A 21,685-nucleotide genomic window follows, 5' to 3' on the forward strand; every position below is an offset into this window, starting at 1 on the left:
TGATTTTTTTTATTTTTTGCACTGCAAACAAAAAAAGATGGAAAATTTGGGGAAAAAAAACTAAATGATATTTTCTTATTTCGGTTATACAAAATATCCAATAAAGTCAAGTTTAGTCCAAAATTTAGGCCAAAATGTATTTTGCTACATGTCTTTGGTAAAAAAAAAATTCCAATAAGTGTATATTAATTTGTGTGAAAGTTATATCATCTACAAACTATGGTATAGACCAGTGGTTCTCAACCTTCCTAATGCCGTGACCCTTTAATACAGTTCCTCATGTTGTGGTGACCCCCAACCATAAAATTATTTACCCAGTAATAATAATTCATGAGTGTCGTTTTACCTCCAATACTGCTGCTTTCAACACAGTAGCTGCTTTTACCAGAGTAGCTGCTTTCTACACAGCAGCTGCTTTCTACACAGTAACTGCTCTTTACACATCGGAAATATATGTTTTCTGATGGTCTTAGGGGACCCCTGTGAAAGGGTCGTTCGACCCCCAAAGGGGTCACGGCCCACAGGTTGAGAACCACTGGTATAGACAGTCATAGCCAAACATATTGGCACCCCTGCCTTTCTGTCAGATAACGCACCACTTTGCCCAGAAAAATGTTGCAATTACAAATGTTTCATTCTTATGCTTATTTCTTTTTTTTTGTATTGGTATGACATAAAAAAGTGGAGAAACAAAAAGCTAAACCTGACACATTCCATGCAAAACTCCAAAAGTGGACTGGACAAAATGTAAGAAATAATTGCATTCTAAGTTTGTGATGCTCCTGCAATTTGTAATAAAAAAAAAAACTCACCTGTATCAATTAACAGGTGCTGACAATATAGAAATCACACCGGCAATCAGTTAAAATGATGAAAAATTGACTCAGCCGTTCTGTTGTGTGTCTCTGTGTATCAGATTTCTTGAGGTGAGGATACGATGTTTTGGCAGCCTAGCCGCATACAGGCCCCCTAAATCCAAAGACCACCTTCAGTCTTTCAAAGGGCATATTTCCTCACTACCTATCACAGTTTCAGAGGCCCTAAAATGCCAGGATAGTAAAAACATCCCCCAAATAACCCCTTTTTGGAAAGTAGATGCTCCAAGGAATTTGATAAGAGGCATGGTGAGTATGTTGCAGATATTTTTCATCACAAGGTTTTGAATAAGAAAAAATAAATTTCGTTTTCTTTCTTCATTTCCAAAAATTTTCGGCAGCAAATGAGATCTGCAAATTATTCATCATGCCCCTTAGCCAATACCTTGGAGTGTCTACTTTCCAAAAAGGGGTAATTTGGGGGGGGGGGGGGGGTGCTCCTACTATCATGGCATTTCAGGGCCAACATTAGGTGCCACATATCATCCACTCTTCTAGTCACTTGAAGACCAAGCGTTTCTGACACTTTTTGTTTACATTTGTTGCTAGAAAATTAATGTAAACATCCAAACATCAGATATACTTTTGAAAGCAGAGGTCCTAGGGAAGAAATCGTTGGGTGTTGAAATTTTTTATGTTGCACAGTATGTACACGATTTTTGAAGCGCAAATTTTTGAGTTAGGCCCAAAAAGTTTTGAATTCGGAAATCGGGATAGGTTTCTATGCAATTTGTCTAGCAAGAGCTGAATTTGGGTAGGCAGGGATGTACTGTTGTGCGTATAAATTGCAGGTACAATAAAGATCATTGTACCTGCAATTCAAAGCTTTGAACTGTAATGAATGGGTTAAGTTTATGACCGTTCAAAATACTAGTGATCTGTGATTGTCTACAGCTAATCACATGGTACTGGGAGCTGTGATTGTCCCATGTACTATGTGAGAGCTGTGGCCCGATTCATAACAGCTTTGCCATCATTGTGATTGCAAAGTTCTCGTGGAGGGGGTGGGGAGGAGTGGTGCATCCAGTATGCTGCTATGCCTGTACATGTCACCCGCCCACAATACAAGTACTCTGGAGGTCAGCAAGTGGTTAATTTATGCAACTATATAAGCTTTTTATTCAATGTAAATGGTAAACAAAAAGCAACGTTGTTGAAGGACACAGAATTAAGAGATATTTTGAACATTCAAAAGTAGTATAACTAAGGGGTGGGTAACACAGCAAACAAAGTGCTAATAGTCCCACTAAAAAAAAAAAAAAGATTTAAAAAAAAAAATGGGTAAGGTCTCCAGTGCAAAGAGCTAGCTTAAGGACCTTAAAGTGCTTGTAAACCTTTATATTTTTTAATAAAAATATACCCTGTTGGCACTCTCCACTCCTCTTCTGAGTGTTCCCCTCCATAGCAATCTACTTGCTATGCAGGCACACGTGCAGGTTCACACCCAAGCTGGGCAGTGTAGCTCGGCACTGCCCCCTCCTCACAGGATTTAACTGACAGCAGCAGTAGCCAATGGCTCCCCCTGCTCTCAGCAAAGCCTGAGAGAGGAGAGAAGACCTGCAGCCAGGCACTGTGCTAGATTCAGGTCTCAGGTAAGTGTTAGGGATGGGGGGGGGGGGGGAACAGGCATTGGAACTTTGGAAGTCAGATAACGTGTCAAAAAAAAAAAACACCTTAGAGTTTAGAACCAATTTAAGTTGGCAATAGATAGATAAAAATTCATCCAATTCAGTGGGGACTAGACGATTTCTATCCATCTATGGTTGTTCCCACTCCAGAGAAGTCAATCTACTGATTGGCTCCTCTCAAAATGGCTCGCTGAAAAAGTCCCCACTGTCAGAATACATAAGCAAAGTGGGGGCGATTCCTCTATCCACCTTGCCTGTGTGGATGGGAGAATCTGTTAAAGTGGTTCTAAAGGCTCTTGCATGACGGTAAAAAACAAAATACTTACCCGAGCTCCATCGCAGTCCAGCCATGTGCACAAAAGCCTCGGCTCTCTGGGGACTCTCTCTCTTCATTGGCTCCCACTGCTATCAATCACAGCCAGTGAGCTCAATGTACTACAAAAATGCTAATCAGCGCCCTCGCAGTTCATTGAGAACTACAGGGCATCAGCTGCAATGCCAGACGGTAGTCTAATTAATTCAAAGGTCACCGCCCACATGGCCGTTCTGTTTTCAAACTGTGATAGCGGGTGCGAGGAGAAGATCCCCCGCCTGTTCTTACAAAGTGAGGAGTGCTGGTAGTGGGAGGTAGCTACACAGGGTTACAGCCTAAATATGGGTGTAACATGTAAAATGCTCCTAAAAGTTAACTTTTAGGAGAATTTTACATGTTAAAATTAGCCTTTAAAACAAGCAAATTATATAATTTCCTCTCCATTTACTAATGCTAGCAGCAGAAGGATTAAAAATAGTCAATATTGATTGAGAGTGACGTTCTCCTTCAAATCTGACTCTAGTACCTAGTAAATATTTATACATCAGAACCCTATTTGTTTTTCTTACTACAAAATACCAGTCATAATTCCCCATTTTCATGGTGACCATTCATTATGATACACCAACAACTGATCTGCTTATGTGGATTGTTATTCCAGTAATACATTTTCAAATCTAAATACCAATTTACCAAACATGCAATGAAATATAATATTATAGTTTATGTGGAAACATGCACCTGAAGTTTATTGATCTGTTTTCTTAACCTTTTTACGACTGCCCACCATGCACTGCGGACAGCAACCGCTGTAGACAAAGCAACGAACGGGTACATCTCTGCCTACTGCCAGGTTTTGGGCGCCCATGCACCCCCCAGAGATAGTACTCACCATACCATAAATGAAGAGTGTCCTGTGTACTGATGGCTGCTGTATTAGGGTGAAATCAAGTCTCCTGCCCCCCAGATAACCCTGCAGCAGTGATCTTCCAGGGCTGATGGGGCCAATATAAGCAGCTACAGAATTGACGCACACGCTCTTGCGCCATTCATATAAGCTGTACTATTAGTTCCCACAATGGAAAGCATTCCATGATTGAAGGAGGTGGACCTTTCATTCATCTGCCCATCATCCATTCATAAAATAGGATAACCAGAAGTCCCAAGTTTAGGGGACGGTCCCTGTTTTCAAGATTCTGTCCCTGTTTAAAATGTGTGTTTGTGCCTTCAAGAAGGCGATTCATTCATGTACCTGTCAAAGTCACTCTCCAGAATCCCAAACACTACGAGGAGGGAGGGAACACTATGAAGTGGCTGCTCCACCTCCCACTGCCTCTGCTAATAAAAGCACACACTGCCATACTGTATCTCTGCCACAACATTTGAGTTCTGGCAGAAGAGAAAAGAAATATATACAATGGCTATCTGTGGGGTGTAATGTAGGCCATAGACGGGGAGAAAACCAGACTTTTTATTTTAGAAAACCAAAAAAAATCGGTCGTTCAATCAGCCGACGTTACCACCATTGGTAAAAAAAAAAATCGGCTGATTTTCATCCCATGTACGACCGGCAATTATATAGAATATGCAGAAGAAGAAGAAATAGAATATGAATAAAAAGAAGAAATAGAATATGAAGAAGAATGAAGAAATAGAATATGAAGGAGAAGTAGAAATAGAATATGAAGAAGGAAAAAAAAGTTGCAACATTGTATCTATTTGTATCCATTTCGAATACAGATGTTTCTATTCGGATACAAATAGATACAATGTTGCTATACTTTTAAATGTCAAATATAATATCGGACTGAAATTCTTTTTCTTCTTCTTCATATTCTATTTCTTCTTTTTCTACTTATTATTCATTTTCTATTTCTTTCTTCTTCTTTATATTCTATTTCTTCTTTTTATTCATATTCTATTTCTTCTTCTCATTCATATTCTCCTTTTTACCTTTTCTTCTTTACCTTCTTCTTTCATGTCACTGCTCATGCGCATTTTTTAAAATCGGAAAAAGATCAGCAGATTTGTCCATCATTGGATCGGCAGAACGACAAATTTGGCCGATTATTTTCCAGCAGGGCTGATAATCCAAAAGGTCAAAAATCACTAAAAACGGCCGACCGATTACCGCACTAATGATCCGAAAATCGGCCGACTTTTTTTTCCAGCCGATTTTCGGCCGTTTTTCATTCCATCTATGGCCCGCATAAGCTCTGCAGGTACCATAAATAAGGTCATTTTGAGGAGGAGCTGGACTGAGTGGAGATAAGAGGGACATTCAGTGTAGTACCAGGCTGAACATGATTAACATGTGCTGCAAAGTTTTCCCCCTTCCTGACCAAGCCATTTTTTGCTATTTGGCACTGCGCCATTTCAACTGGGCACAGCGTTGCATGACTGCGCAATTACCAAACAAAATGTGTGTCCTTTTCCCACAAAACTAGAGCTTTCTTTTAGTGGTATTTGATCACCACTGATTTTTTTTATTTTTTGCACTGCAAACAAAAAAAGATGGAAAATTTGGGGAAAAAAACTAAATGATATTTTCTTATTTCGGTTATACAAAATATCCAATAAAGTCAAGTTTAGTCCAAAATTTAGGCCAAAATGTATTTTGCTACATGTCTTTGGTAAAAAAAAAATTCCAATAAGTGTATATTAATTTGTGTGAAAGTTATATCATCTACAAACTATGGTATAGACCAGTGGTTCTCAACCTTCCTAATGCCGTGACCCTTTAATACAGTTCCTCATGTTGTGGTGACCCCCAACCATAAAATTATTTACCCAGTAATAATAATTCATGAGTGTCGTTTTACCTCCAATACTGCTGCTTTCAACACAGTAGCTGCTTTTACCAGAGTAGCTGCTTTCTACACAGCAGCTGCTTTCTACACAGTAGCTGCTCTTTACACATCGGAAATATATGTTTTCTGATGGTCTTAGGGGACCCCTGTGAAAGGGTCGTTCGACCCCCAAAGGGGTCACGGCCCACAGGTTGAGAACCACTGGTATAGACAGTCATAGCCAAACATATTGGCACCCCTGCCTTTCTGTCAGATAACGCACCACTTTGCCCAGAAAAATGTTGCAATTACAAATGTTTCATTCTTATGCTTATTTCTTTTTTTTTGTATTGGTATGACATAAAAAAGTGGAGAAACAAAAAGCCAAACCTGACACATTCCATGCAAAACTCCAAAAGTGGACTGGACAAAATGTAAGAAATAATTGCATTCTAAGTTTGTGATGCTCCTGCAATTTGTAATAAAAAAAAAAACTCACCTGTATCAATTAACAGGTGCTGACAATATAGAAATCACACCGGCAACCAGTTAAAATGATGAAAAATTGACTCAGCCGTTCTGTTGTGTGTCTCTGTGTATCAGATTTCTTGAGGTGAGGATACGATGTTTTGGCAGCCTAGCCGCATACAGGCCCCCTAAATCCAAAGACCACCTTCAGTTTCAGAGGCCCTAAAATGCCAGGATAGTAAAAACATCCCCCAAATAACCCCTTTTTGGAAAGTAGATGCTCCAAGGAATTTGATAAGAGGCATGGTGAGTATGTTGCAGATATTTTTCATCACAAGGTTTTGAATAAGAAAAAATAAATTTTCGTTTTCTTTCTTCATTTCCAAAAATTTTCGGCAGCAAATGAGATCTGCAAATTATTCATCATGCCCCTTAGCCAATACCTTGGAGTGTCTACTTTCCAAAAAGGGGTAATTTGGGGGGGGGGGTGCTCCTACTATCATGGCATTTCAGGGCCAACATTAGGTGCCACATATCATCCACTCTTCTAGTCACTTGAAGACCAAGCGTTTCTGACACTTTTTGTTTACATTTGTTGCTAGAAAATTAATGTAAACATCCAAACATCAGATATACTTTTGAAAGCAGAGGTCCTAGGGAAGAAATCGTTGGGTGTTGAAATTTTTTATGTTGCACAGTATGTACACGATTTTTGAAGCGCAAATTTTTGAGTTAGGCCCAAAAAGTTTTAAATTCGGAAATCGGGATAGGTTTCTATGCAATTTGTCTAGCAAGAGCTGAATTTGGGTAGGCAGGGATGTACTGTTGTGCGTATAAATTGCAGGTACAATAAAGATCATTGTACCTGCAATGCAAAGCTTTGAACTGTAATGAATGGGTTAAGTTTATGACCGTTCAAAATACTAGTGATCTGTGATTGTCTACAGCTAATCACATGGTACTGGGAGCTGTGATTGTCCCATGTACTATGTGAGAGCTGTGGCCCGATTCATAACAGCTTTGCCATCATTGTGATTGCAAAGTTCTCGTGGAGGGGGTGGGGAGGAGTGGTGCATCCAGTATGCTGCTATGCCTGTACATGTCACCCGCCCACAATACAAGTACTCTGGAGGTCGGCAAGTGGTTAATTTATGCAACTATATAAGCTTTTTATTCAATGTAAATGGTAAACAAAAAGCAACAAAAAGCAAATCGGCCGATTTTTTTTTCCAGCCGATTTTCGGCCGTTTTTCATTCCATCTATGGCCCGCATAAGCTCTGCAGGTACCATAAATAAGGTCATTTTGAGGAGGAGCTGGACTGAGTGGAGATAAGAGGGACATTCAGTGTAGGGCCAGGCTGAACATGATTAACATGTGCTGCAAAGTGATTAAGAGAAATTCCAGTCTTATGCACCTGCTGTGACAGGTGACAGTGACCAACAGTCTTTTACATGATAATCATATTCAGCCTGGCCCTACTCTAAGCATCATTTATCACCAATGTCCCCTACTGAACATCAATGTTCCCCTTTCCTCCCATTAAACAATGCTTCCCCCCCCCCCCCCCCACTGAAAACAGGGCATTTTTTCACCCTAGTGTCCTACTACAGTGACATGGCTATATTAGGTCAATTATGAATAGGTGCCACTGAAAACAACGGGCTGCAACTTGTCATGCGACTGTATCCAAAGTAGCACGACAAGTCACACAAGTTTGAACGGAGCCTAAAACTACAGCAGTCAGAATATGAAGCAGCTGTGCATGGTAACCAAATCAACTTGTTCAGTTAAGTTACAACTAAAGGCAAAACCTTTTTTTTAGTTTTGGAAAGAGTGGTAAGGGATTAGAACACCCATCAGTTCCTTTGCTGTCTATGCCCCCCGTTAAGCATATTCACCCTCCCTATCTGTCCTGCTTACCATTATCATTGAAAGTTAAAGAACCCCCACATTTCAGGTTGTCCCAAGAAAAGTAATAGAGGGGAAAACCTCCAATAGGGACACTAGTTCTGGTGACCGGGGGGTCCCCAAGGAATTCCCTTAATTTGCAGGGATTTCTGCTCACTTCCTCACTTCACTACCACTTTAAACCCAAAAGCAAACATTTATTTTAGTGCAGCTTACCGATTCTTAGATGTGATGGGACATTTTTTTCTCAATTTCTTTTTAAAGCTTTCTTCTATTTTCATCTGGTGATCCAGCCGTCAAGGCCAATTTTCAAAAGCACAGGCTCTCCAGCCGAATGTATCAGTTTACATGGATGAGACACAGGCATGGGTGCTTAAAATGGTCAGATTTTATTTATTTATGTAAACCCTTTATCCTAAAAGGAAAAAATTGTTGTCTGTAGCAGATTAAAGTGTGAGCTGGAGTTTGGCTTTAGTTTGTCAGTGTATTTAAATCTGCTAGTACATCTAACACTCCCCTTTCCCCCAGACTAAAATTGCTGGTGTCTAAATAATACAGGAAGTATGTTACATGCCAGGTCACCTGGTGAAAACAGATGGACAAAGCCAAAAAAAAACTAATGCAGCCAGCACATCTAATGATTGGTAAGTTGTAATATATTATATTTTTGCTTTTGGGTTTAATACCACTTGAATCTCCGCAACAAACGCACAAACAGACATAAAAACCTGACAGGGGGTCAAATTCCTCACCACTCTATGCAAAACAAACCAAAAAAAACAAAAAAAAAAAAAGGAGGTTTGCCTTCAGCTATACTTTAAGCTTAATTACAACTCTGTTAAACACGGTTAGCTTTTTAGTTTTGAACGGCTTTACCAGTATGTGCAACCAATGAGCCATCATGTCTGACCAAATGAAGAAACATTCAAGAGAGCAATAAAAGGCAATGCCACATTAAAAAAGTTGATGGTCAAATGGCACTTCTTGTACAAGATGACAATGTCAGGTGTACTCTCTCAGCATAAAGGACAACAAAAACTGACGGCTCAGAGATAACTCAAGAATTTTTAAGTGCACTATATATACACACACACACACACTATACTATAAAACCTGTACAAACATATAAATCAATAATAAAATACTATGCCAAAAGAAAGTCAAAAATCTTATAATTTTCTAGGAACTACAAGGCAATTCATTCATCACATCACAGATTCATTCAGATAATGGTATCTAAAAATGAAAACACAGATGTAAAAGCTAAAGAAATTAGCATTCCCCATTCTGATTAATGTATTTATTGCTTATGTGGATGGGAAAGGTTGCTTAACCTGTAGAGTGTGATGTGCAGCGAGAACAATACAAGTAAACATAAGGACAGAGGGTGTCAGAGTGAGCAAAGATACACAAATAACATTCCCGGAAACCAACACATGGCTCTATGGATTGCATTGTTTGGAAAAATGTTCATGTGGACAACAATCTTATTCAGCTATTCCTTTAAAGGGCACTGGCATTTGTGTCACATAACTCCTATTCTGCTATTTTTTTCACCCACCACAATTATACATTCATATTCAAACATCCGTAAGCAAAAACATAAAATGATTTTTAAAGAGATGACCACAATCCAGACAGCTACAAACGCATGACAAAGCTATGCAAACGACAATACTCCACTGTTATTCTTAAATACACTGTACACATATTTTTCAGATAGCTTGCAAAATAAATTAGTTTTTTCAGGTAAAAGCATTCAAAATTTAGCAAGTCCTAATAACCACTGAAAATATTAAAAGTAAAAAAAAAAAAATAATAACAATATGAAGCATAACCTGCCTCAGCAGCAATAAGCCACATTTCTAGGAAGAAACACAAGTAGACTTAGTTGCTGCCTACTAAAGGATAACAAGGAGCTATACAATACTAAACATTTTGTTTACATGGATTTAGATGTCAAGCCTGCCTTGTATTGCAAACATCATAAGGCTGTTTCGGCTTCAAATGGATAAAGCAAAGAAGGTGCATACCTTCCAACTGCATGCAACAGGAATGAAAACAGACATGTTCTCCCTATAGCTAGCTGTACCATGCTGCTGCAAAAGCCCCTTCAATAAATGCAGAAATAACACACAATTAGACAAGACACTGACCTTTAAGGGACCAAGCATCAGCAATGAATGCTTTTTGTCAGCTACCCTCCAGGTGACTGCTGCTTCATCAGTAAATAGGTTATCATACCTCTATGAACGCCTCCTCTCCACCTATCTGGATTTCTTTATGCTACCAGGGAAGCAAAGGGGAGGAGGTGATGAATTTATTCGGGAGCCCTCATGGATGATTAAAAACACTTCCATACACATAATCCCTGGGGTCCCTGCATGTGTTTATTCCCATCCCTGTCAAATGCCCCTTCCAGTCTATTGTACTGTTGCTTAATTCTTCATTTTCCACACTATAGGAATATTGTGAAGGAACACAAAAGAGGATGTACCAGGAGACAGTGTTATGGAGGAGAAAGGGGCGTATCAAAGTGGGGGAGGTGGCTGAGGAGGCTTTGTTTACGATGGATTGAGGAGGGCTTATTTATTTTGATGGAGTTCAGGCTCAGCTGTAACCTGCAGTCTCCAGAGAGGTATAGAAAGGAGGAGAAAGTCATAGAAAGACAAGCAGCACAAAGCCATGCTACACAAGGATGTATACAAAATAAAAATGATACATCTGACCATTCAACTTCAAAACCTTGATTGGGCTGAATGTAAAAAGGTTTGTACGATTTGTTAATCCATGCTGCTAACTTCCACACATGTCCTTCTGAGCCGAGTTCACCTAACATGCACGGCGAAGTATATCTGCATGTTGAGTAAAAACAGGATCTACAAAAGGTCTGATTGGTGTCGATGGAATGAACAAAAGCCCTACATATGGTGCCCTTATAGAGCAGATGGAAGGCTGTAGTGTTTCTACAAAGCAAAAAAAAATTGTTAAAGCAGTGATCCCTAACCAATGGACATCTTTGTTGTTGCTTGGAGACTAACAGTTAAGAGGCTTATTCCATAAGGCACTGAGAAGTGCAAAAAAACAAAAACAAAACAGAAATCAAATCATAGCAACCAAACAGATTTTAGTTTTGCGTAGTTAGATTTTGTGATGGTTGTCACGGGTTACTGCATATCCCCAATGCACTTGATATCTCCTTAGTTATTCACTAAGGAACATTTTGTCTTGCAGAAAGCACACTTTATTACAGTGAACATGAGCAGAGACAGTTTATGATCTCAAAATAACAATCAAAATAAAAAAGAATAATAATCAAATAAAAAAAAAAGGAGAAATTAGACAAAGACAAAAGTAGACTGGCTTTTCATGTTCTGGCTCTGGTCTACAATTATCAGACTGTCTGTATGTGCAATGTTAGAAAAAAAAAAAGCTAGCATTGCAATATTAAAAGCCTGTATGTATCACCTCAGGGCATCTTTGGCTAGCAAGCAGTCCAAAAAGTTTACCATGATTTCCTGAAACACATTTCCTTGTTTTCAGAATCCCTTAGTAACGTGTACAATAAAATAGCTGGAATTCTAGTTTAAAAAAGTAAGATATAATATTACTGAATAAGAAAAATGGATTTTTTACCCTGATTTGCTGACCAACACTACACAAAACCTGTAGCTAGTATTCGGTTGCTCTGAGCAACATTTATTTTTTGTTCACATTGGTTTCTGAAAATAAGCCCCAAGGGCCTACAGAATGCAATTGCCATAGTAAACTGAAACACTAAAACTCTACTGAGAAGCATTTGACAATTTTAGCATGCCCTAACAACTTAGAAAAACACAATTTCTGACAGCAGATAGGTGGAATGTTAGCAATGAGGAAAAGTCCATGCAAGGTATGAACATCTACATTTGATAATAAAGCAAGGAAGGAATATGCTACTAAAAACACATCACAACTCAGAGGGAAAACATAATGAAAAAGAATTTAAAATAGATGTCTTTAGGGAGCTTATTGAAGCCCCTGTATAGGGCTATAATAGACTGATATTTTTATTTTCTTTTTACTAACAGATTTATCCACTTGTTGGCACGTTTCTCAACAAGCTATAGCTACACAGGAGAATTTTAGTAGATCAGTTATGCTACTAAAATGGCTAGTGATTATTTGCTAGTAGTAGCCATTGGTCACTAAACAGATGGGAGAAATGGTTCCCTATGGAGTAAGCTACACCCAGCATGTAATAGAATTTAATCTTGCATGATTACACAATGCTCCAAATCAAGTGAGATGGATCTACTGCATGCTACTTGTGTGGCTTACACCACATGGAGCCATTTGTTTCAACTACTACTCCTAACTCCTAAAGTGATACTAAATAATATCCTTATTCTCCATAACTTATCCATACACATCCACCACTTAAAGTATATGTGAACCCTCACCTTGTAACACGACCCATTCAGTTTAACCTCCCTAGCGGTATGATTATTTCAGATTTTTGGTGCTGAAAGCGGTACCATTATTTTGCATTGAAATATGTAGTTTTTTTTATATTAGAGGGTTTTATTTTTAGGAATAACTCACTGAAATCTGTCTGAACAAGAGTCTATTAAACATCCCGGGTAGGATAAAATTTGAAACACGAAATCATAAATTATAATTTAATAAATAATCATAAAAAATAATAATAATACATTTAATTCAATAATATAATCAAACCAAAAACACTGAAATTTGAAATATAGCGCCAAGTTCGCACATTGCTGAGCAAAGTCGCAAAATCGTTTTCAGTGTCTGATGACGAATTTCCCCACGAATCATTATCACTCAATTCTGCAAGTGGTTCTGATTTACTATCGCTGTTCTCTAGCTGATCTAAACCTGCTTTTGACCTAAAGGGATGCTTTTTGGACGCCATGGACTTTTCTCAGTTTCCAGGCAGAAAGAACAGACACAATGCAGGCAGGGCACAGGACAAAGCAGTAGGGACAAATGTATGTGAAATGGGTTGAAACAGCAATGTTTTACTCTGTAAAATTTGTGTGGAAAAAAATGACATTTTTTTAAATTTTCAAATTTCCGCCGGCGGCGACGGCGGCCGTACGTCCCGACGTCACAGGGACTGGAACACAGAATCCGGATGCGGCATCGGCTGGAGGAGATGGCCGGGGACGCTGCAGGGGACACATCGCGGGAGCGCAGGACAAGGTAAGCTCTGCAGGGAATCCCTGAGCAACGCCGCATGGTAAGCCCGAGTGTAGCTCGGAGTTACCGCTTTTGGTACTTTCATTTTACCCCGAGCTACACTCGGGAATACCGCCAGGGAGGTTAACCGCTTCCAGCCCGCAATGTACTGTGGAAGGGTGGCAGCTACAGGCAAAGCGACATACCTGTACGTTGCTCTGGCTGTACTAACACAGGGGGCGCACAGTGCTCCCCCCTCGCGACTGATGTGTCCAGCAGACTCAACGAAATAAAGACCCCGGTGAACGGGACCCGGTTTTCATTTGATCACTTGATCACAATGTAAGCAAAGCTGTTATGAATCTCATTCATAACAGCTCTGCTCCTGTTCCTAGTGAGCTGTGATTGGCCCACAGCTGTCACATGATACATGGGGCCAATCACAGCACCCTGTACCATGTAACCAGCTCCAGCCAATCACAGATCACTATTCTGAGCTGTCAAAACATAACTCATTCATGACAGTTCAGGTTCAGGAGAGCAAGCTTCGCATTGCAGGAGAAATGATCTTTATTTCTCCTGCAAAACAAAGTGTTCTAAAAAAATCAGGGAATATTTTTTTTTTTGTTTTTCTTTTTGTAACTACTTGCCAACTGCTTACCCGCATTTTGCGGGTGAGCAGCAGCTCTTGGGGTATGCACGCACCTGCGCCCCACCCGTCGGTCCAGGGAGAAAAGAGAGAACATTGCACCAAGTAAAAGCACAACATTTTACACACACGTTAGAGTAGCACATTTAACTCTGAGATCGCCCATATTAACCCTTTGATTACCCCATCACCCACCAGTGCCATTAGTACAGTGTCAGTATATAGAATTTTTCACTGATCACTGTATTACTGCCACTAGCGCCATCAGATAGATTCAGGGTCAGTAAGCACCCCTTCCAGCCAGGGTCAGCTGACATTAGATTGCCTGCACACTATAGGTCGCGGATCACCCCCATTACTAGTATAGTGTTTGTACGGATCAATATATTGATGATGAACAGAACTATACTAGTTCCTCCTTTGTATAGTGTTCCCAAAAACGCAGTGTTAGCAGGATCAGCCCTGTTTTCTGCTAGCACTAACATTTAGCCCTTCCGCTGTTTCACAGAAGATTTGTACCAACTGATTGTGGGCCAAGGCAATTTATACGCACAATACATTGCCGCCCATCCAAATTCAGCTCTTGCCAGACAATTTGCATGGAAATCTATCACGGTTTCTGAATTCGAAACTCTTTTGGGCCTTACCCTCAACATGGGCCTTACAAAAAAGAATGAATTGTGGTCATATTGGTCCACAGACCCAATTCATCATATGCCCATGTTCTCTGCTGTTACATATATGCCCAACAAGGACCAGCAATGTACTTGTACATCACTGGACTTTGAGTGGTTATATCAGGATGATGCTTGCAGCTACAGGCATCATCCTGGTATAATTTTTTTCAGCTGGCGGTTGGATTTCATGTAAAAGCAATCCTAGTGGCCAATTAGCTGTCGAATTGTTTTTATGAGCAGCGGGAAGGGACATACCACCCCCCGTCCTGCTGCCTTCCACGGTTTTCATGGGCTCTCCTGTCCCACAGGGGAATCCGAGAATGCAACCGGCAGTTCCGTTACGAAGCTACGAGCATTTCATCACTTCAGTTTCGCAGGATATAAACAGCACCATTTGTAAATTGGGAAAGCATCTGATCACACTGATCTTGGTGAGATTAGATAATGTAAGGGCAGAGGAGATATCTATTGTCTGATAGACCCCAGATTTCTCAAAAAAGAATCTATGATAATGCCCATTGATTTTGTAGGGAATATTTGCATTCCCTGTGATAGCATTAAAAGTGATTAAAAAAAAAGAAAAAAAAGCATGAAAAGGGACAGTGTAAAAATAATTGGAAAAAAAAAAAAGCACCCTTGCCCCCCTGTGCACCTGCGTGCGCACGAGTCGACTCTGTGCTGGTATGTAAACAGTGGTTACACCATGCATGTGAGGTATCGCTGTGAAAATTAGATCAATGGCAGTAATTCTAGCACTAGACCTCCTGTATAAACTGGTGACCAGTAAAGGCTTTTAAAGCATCGCCTAATCGATAATAAAATGTATATATACTTTGTTGCCATTGCACGGGCATGCGCAATTTTAAAGCATGTCATGTTTGGTATCTATTTACTCAGCATAACATCATCTTTTATAGTTTATAAAACAATTGGGCAATATATTATGTTTTTGTGCATTAAAATTCTAAAAAGTGTATTTTTCCCAAAAGATTTGCATTTGAAAAATTACTGTGTGACGTAAAAAATTTCAACACCCACTGTTTTATTCTCTAGGACCTCTGCTTTAAAAAATATATGTTTGGGGGTTCAAAATAATTTTCTAGCAAAAAATAAATCTGTTTTTTCATGTGAACAAAAAGTGTCAGAAAAGGCTTGGTCTTCAAGAGTGGGTGATGTGTGGCATAAGCTTCTTCTGTTGGCCCTGAAATGTCAGGATGGTAGAAGCACCCCCTCCAAGTTACCCCTTTTTGGAAAGTAGACACACCAAGGTATTTGCTAAGAGGCATGGTGAGTGTTTTGCAGATCTCATTTGTTGCCACGTTTTTGGAAACCCAAGAAAGAAAACAAAAAAATTTATTTTTTTCTTTTCTTTTTCAAAACCCTGTAAAAAAAATTATATTTGTAAAATACTAACCATGCCTCTTATCAAATTCCTTGGGGTGTCTACTTTGCAAAAGGGGATCATTTAGGAGGGGGGGGTGTTTGTACTATCCTGGCATTTTAGAGCCACTGAAACTGTGATAGGTAGTGGGGAAGTGATATGAGGAAATATGCCCTTTGAAAGCCTGGAGGTGGTCATTGGATTTTGGGGGCCTGTATGTAGCAGACTGGCAAAAAGTCTCTCACATGTGGTATCCCCATACTCAGGAGAAGTAGAATAATGTGTTTTGGGGTGTTATTACACATATACCTATGGCATGCATGAGTAATATATCATTAAAGTGACAACTTTGTGTAAAAAAAAAACAAAATTGTAATTCAAAAAATTTGTGGCAAAAAATAAAAATGTTCCATGGACTCAACATGCCTCTGCAAAATCCTTGGGGTGTCTACTTTCCAAAGAAATATCATTGGGAGTGGGGGGGGGGGTTGTGTACTGCCCTGGCATTTTAACACCTCAAGAAATGTGATGGGCAGTCAGAGTCAAAGTAAAAACTACGTAAAATTCCAGTATATATGCCATAGTAGACACTATAACTCTCACACAAACCAATTAATATACATGTATTGGGATTTTTTTTTTTTTTTAACCAAAGACATGTAGCAGAATCACTGATCACTGTATTACTAAATTTATGACTAACAAAATTTATGACTAACAAAATTTATGACTTTGAGTTTATTGGATATATTTTATAACCAAAATTGCGGTTTTATTTTTTGCGCTATAAACGAAAAAAGACTGACAATTTTTATGGGAAAAATAAGATATCTTTCAAAGGTAATCAAATACCACCAAGAGAAAACTCTGTTTGAAAAAAGGACATAAATTTCGTTTGGGTACAGCATTATACGACTGCGCAATTAGCGCAGTGCCAAACAGCAAAAAATGGCATGGTCAGGAAGGGGTGTAAATCCTCTAAAGGGCAAGTGGTTAAAATAGAAATGAAAAGGCAAAACAGTTAACAGTTATGTATAGACAGAGCAAAAGCAGTACCCTGATCTTCCCAGTGAACAGCTGTGTGTGTGTGTGGGGGGGGGGGAGTTAGAAATACATACTTGAATAGGAATAGAATATTAATAGAATATTAGTTACATATAGTTTAGTGTCACTTTAACTGCATCAGCTTCCACACCATAGCAGATATACTGCTACAGGGCGGCAGCGCAAAATCACGTAAATATACGTGATTTTGCATTTCCGGGTAGGGGGCACGTGCACTCTACCCTTGCCACCATTCACGGCTGCCAATCACCGGGTCCTCATCGGCGCCTGGTGATTGACGAGGATCTTCGACGGGGGGGGGTTAGTAAACAAAACAGTTCTCCTCCCTGTCAGCTCCTGCACACTGCTTTGCATGGCAGTGAACAGCACAGCCATACAAAGCAGTTTGCTTACAGCGAAGCACTAACAGCACGCATTCTAAAATGGCACAGACCACACAGTTAACCCTTTGATCACCCAGTACCATTAGTACAGTGTCAGTGTTTTTTTTTTAGCACTGATCACTGTATTGGTGTCACTGGGGATGTCAGTAACACCAAGCCAGTTCTCCCAGTGTCAGAATGCCAGCCGCAGTCCCACTATAAGTCACTGATCGCTGCCATTACTAGTACAAATTTAAAAAAATTAATTAATTAATTAAATAAAAAAACAGCCCAGTATATATACCGCCATTTGTAAACAATATAACTTGCACATAAACCAATTAATTTGTACATATTGGGATTTTCTTTTAGCAAAGACATGTAGCAGAATACATTTTGGCCTAAATTTATGAGGACATTTGATTTTTTGTTTAATAGCAAAAAGTCAAAAATATTGTTCTTTTTGTCAAAATTGTCGGGTGTTTTATAGCGAAAAAAATACAAAATGCACAGGTAATCAAATATCACCGAAAGAAAGCTCAATTCGTGGGAAGAAAGGACGTAAATTTGGGTGCAGCATTGCATGACCGCGCAATTGTCCATTAAAGTAACGCAGCGCAGTAACACAAAGAATGGCCTGGTCAGGAAGGGGGGTAAATCCTCTGGAGGGAAAGTGGTTAATCTTTAGCAATTTTATTAGCAATATTAAACTGCTAAAATTTCCAGTGTATCTGTAGCCTAATGAGACGACTGCCAACAAGTGAATAAATCTCTCAGAAGCAGACTACTAAAATTGCCCATGAAGTTCAAGCCATATTCTGGAGATATCCAACGGTCACCAAAAGATCTTAGGTACAGTCATCCTGAGCTACATCCTAAGCAGTGACCATCAGGCTATAAATAATAATACTTTCCATATTCTCTCTCTCACCAGCAGTAGTCTCAATGCAGAAAATAATTGCATAATATGTCATTATGCTCTGACTAAACCCACTGAAGAACTATTTTTATCTAAAATGATAGAATAACACAAGAAGACCATAGCAATTTAAACACCATAGTCATTTAATGCTGAATTACCTTGAGTCCCCATGCTCAATTGTTTTAATATACAAGGTAAACCTAACAATCATGTGCCTGTCCCTTGAATAGGACATTTAGAATGGAGGCATGAACATAAATAGCAAATGTGTGACTGGAACAAAAATCGGAATTGACTTGTGAGCAGGCAGTAGACACAACACTGGCAGGAGTCACTGAATTATTTACATGCAAGAAATGCTAAATAAGTGGCATTTCTAACAATAGTGTAATTTTAGAAGTATGTAATTATTTGTTTCTATTTTTAGTCAGGTACTGAAGAAGTCATAATAATATGAAAGATGGGCAAGCAGAAGACAGAACCACAGGCGCCATATGAAAGACTGATTCCAAAGACCAGAAAAAAAAAAAAAAAAGCACTAGCATTACATTCAGTTTCACACTGGCTCCACTCCTTGGCGCCTAGTGTACACAAATATGTAGCCTCTTGGTGGCTGGGCCATGGCGCCGAAGGGCCGCATATTTGCGTACCCAATGTAAAAACAACGTGCCGAAAGCGAGCGCCACTGGCACATTTACCGGCTACTCACGGAAAGGTCCCGATCGCTACTTGCGGTCGGGAGCTTTCCAATCATGTTACAGCCAATCACTGCGGTCACATGACCCTAAACTCTGCCCCTCCTCCCGACGTCACAAACCCCTTAAAGGGCCGAGGTGCCGCCACCAAGGGGTTAAAGTGGTAGTAGACTCAATTTTTATACTCTTACCGATGGGTAAGCTTATAATAAAATGAATACCTCCTAAATGTGCACTGTTAAGGAGATATCATAGTGAGCGGCAGATGGTGATATGCGTTCTGAAGGAATGGCAAACCCATGCCGTTCTTTCGGAGCTGCGTGCCGTAGCTCCCACACACGTGCAGGAGTGACCTCAACATGGCTTCGGCCATTCAAGTGGCTGCAGCCTGGGAACCCCGAAGGAGGATCAGGTGAAGATGGAAGCCTCTGCAGCTGTGACAGCGTGCCGCAGGAGGACATTGGTCTCAGATAAGTCTTTCACATTGTGACATTACCTTGCAGGGGAATTTTTTTTTTTAAGGTTTACTACTGCTTTAATCCATGATACTATGTGCACTGTGTTATATTCATTTAGAAAGGTACCCCAACGTGCACATACAGTAGTTTCCAATGCACCTGATCTATAGCACACGACGCACATACCATTGTGGATAACTGCATTACTGAAAAAGGCTACAGATGCAATTTGTACATTGAGGTGCATTGCCATTACCACAGCACACACCAATGCACAGATGTGCGAAGGTGAGAGGAGAACGATGGCAGCTCATATGCAGCAAACACCTTCATAGCACAGTGCGCGGCTTGTACAATATTCCTGTCACATACAAATGGGGCCCCGTTTCCTTCTGTCCCTCCAAGATTTTTCTGTGATTCTATATAATTTTCACCTCTCAAACATGGCCCCTCATGAGCGGTCAGCACCTCAAAAAAGTTTTACCAGTACATGAGAAGGCAAAAATCTATGTACAAAGTGATGCGGAAGCATACCATGAAGTAGGGAGGGCATTTTGCACACTGAAATTTATATTCAGACTGGTGAGGAAGGCGTCATTGTGAAAAATGAAAAGCACGTGTATTTACACACTTTTTCACTGAAGCCCTATTAAAAAAAATAATAATAATAATAATAATATAAAAAGTTTGAAATCCCCCAAAAAATGCCATTTATTAAAAAAATAAACAAATCATCAATATTATGTTTATACAGGATTTATACAGTGCCAACAGTTTTCACAGCACTTTACAACATGACGGCAGACAGTACAGTTACAATGCAATTAAAGGAGGATTCAGAGGGTCCTGCTCCTTAGAGCTTACAATCTAAAAGGGAGGGTCCAAACACAACTCTGCTTATCTTATTGTGCAAAAAACCCAACAAGCAAACATATTAGTCAACCAAAGGCCAAGGGTAAAGCCTAGTACCAGGGGCGGACTGACAACTCATGGGGCCCCTGGGCAATAGGGGATCGTGGGGCCCCTGTGTCCTTGCCCAAACTCAAAAAAGCCTATGAAAAAGGTACCAGGGGCATCTCATGGGGCCCCCTACTGGCCCCGGGCCCTCGGGCAGTGCCCGAGTTTCCAATTGGTCAGTCTGCCCCTGCCTAGTACACATTATGACAAAATTGGACAGCCGATCTTTCGCTTTTCCACAAAAGTACATATCATGATGTGATCTGAATGATATTGACTTGTACGAAAACGCTCAGCCGACGAAGGCAAACGCAGCTACATACTAATTGTAGTAGAAGAGGAAGTGTAGGGTTGTTCTATGCTTCTCATCGTGCATTCTTTTCTAATCGATTATTTTCGTACGATTACTGTGCACACTAAAACGAAAATTGGAAGTTGTGTCCACTTTCTAGCCTGCTCCTTCAGTTTTTGTCATCCAAAAAGTTGGAAGCAGCTGCTGAAAGCACTATGCGAAAGATCAGATAATCGGCCAATCATTTGTCGTACTAAATTTTTCTTCCGATTTTCTTATCGTGTGTATGGGCCTTAACTCTAAAGAAGCTGCAGTAATCCACAGCTGAGATAAGGAAAACTGTCCATGGGTCATCTATAACTTGTATGCTCCACATAACTGGGCTTTATGAAAAAATGAAGAGATGAATATTAAAACCACATTAAACCTCATTTGCAGTTTGGCAAAAAGCATTTGGGAGACACAACGCATGGTAGTGGTGGAAACATTTTGAGAATGCTTTTCATTCGTTGGGACTGAGAAGCAGGTCAAAACGTAAGGGTAATTTGGATAGAGCTACACAATATTGCCAAAAGTATTGGGACGCCTGCTTTTACATGCACATGAACTTTAAAGCGATTCTAAAAGGTTCATTTTTTTTTTTGGAAAACAAAACATGTCTATACTTACCTACTGTGTGCAGTGGTTTTGCACAGAGCACCCTAGAACACCCTCTTCTCGGGTCCCCCACAGGCTCTCCTGGCCCCTACCCTCCTGTCAGGTGCCCCCACAGCAAGCAGCTTGCTATGGGGGCACCTGCTGCTCCATGTGCCCATTCACACATGGAGCCGCAACTTGGCCCTGCCCCCTCTCTCTCATTGGCTGACTGGCCGCGATTGACAGCAGTTGGGCCAATGGCTCCCACTTGCTGCCTCAGCGAATAAGGAGGTAGAGACCCAGGACAGTCGAGGCTGTCATTCACATCACTGGATTGCGATGAGGCTCAGGTAAGAATGCATGAAGGTACAGGCATCCTAGTCTTAGTCTGTAGGGTTCACTATTGAGTTGGCCCATCCTTGCA

General features: G+C 40.1%; 1 protein-coding gene across 18 annotated transcripts in view; it reads right to left on the bottom strand.

Annotated features, from left to right (window-relative positions):
• EPB41 (erythrocyte membrane protein band 4.1) overlaps positions 1 to 21,685 on the bottom strand; it is a 290,966-nt gene that overhangs the window by 236,673 nt on the left and 32,608 nt on the right. For 5 of the 18 annotated variants that reach the window (XM_089671915.1, XM_089671913.1, XM_089671922.1 and 2 more), the window contains exon 1: positions 10,140 to 10,357. The exons of 2 other annotated variants lie outside the window; for them this stretch is intronic. The gene's annotated coding sequence lies outside the window, so the exon portion shown is untranslated. Of the gene's footprint in view, positions 1 to 10,139; positions 10,379 to 21,685 lie in introns of those variants that run through there. 11 more of the 18 variants (XM_089671914.1, XM_089671908.1, XM_089671911.1 and 8 more) reach the window with 7 other exon arrangements.

This window comes from Staurois parvus, unplaced genomic scaffold (genome assembly GCF_062004578.1).
Source record: "Staurois parvus isolate SC_StPar_1 unplaced genomic scaffold, SC_StPar_1.0 ptg000115l, whole genome shotgun sequence".
Classification (NCBI taxonomy): Eukaryota; Metazoa; Chordata; class Amphibia; order Anura; family Ranidae; genus Staurois; species Staurois parvus.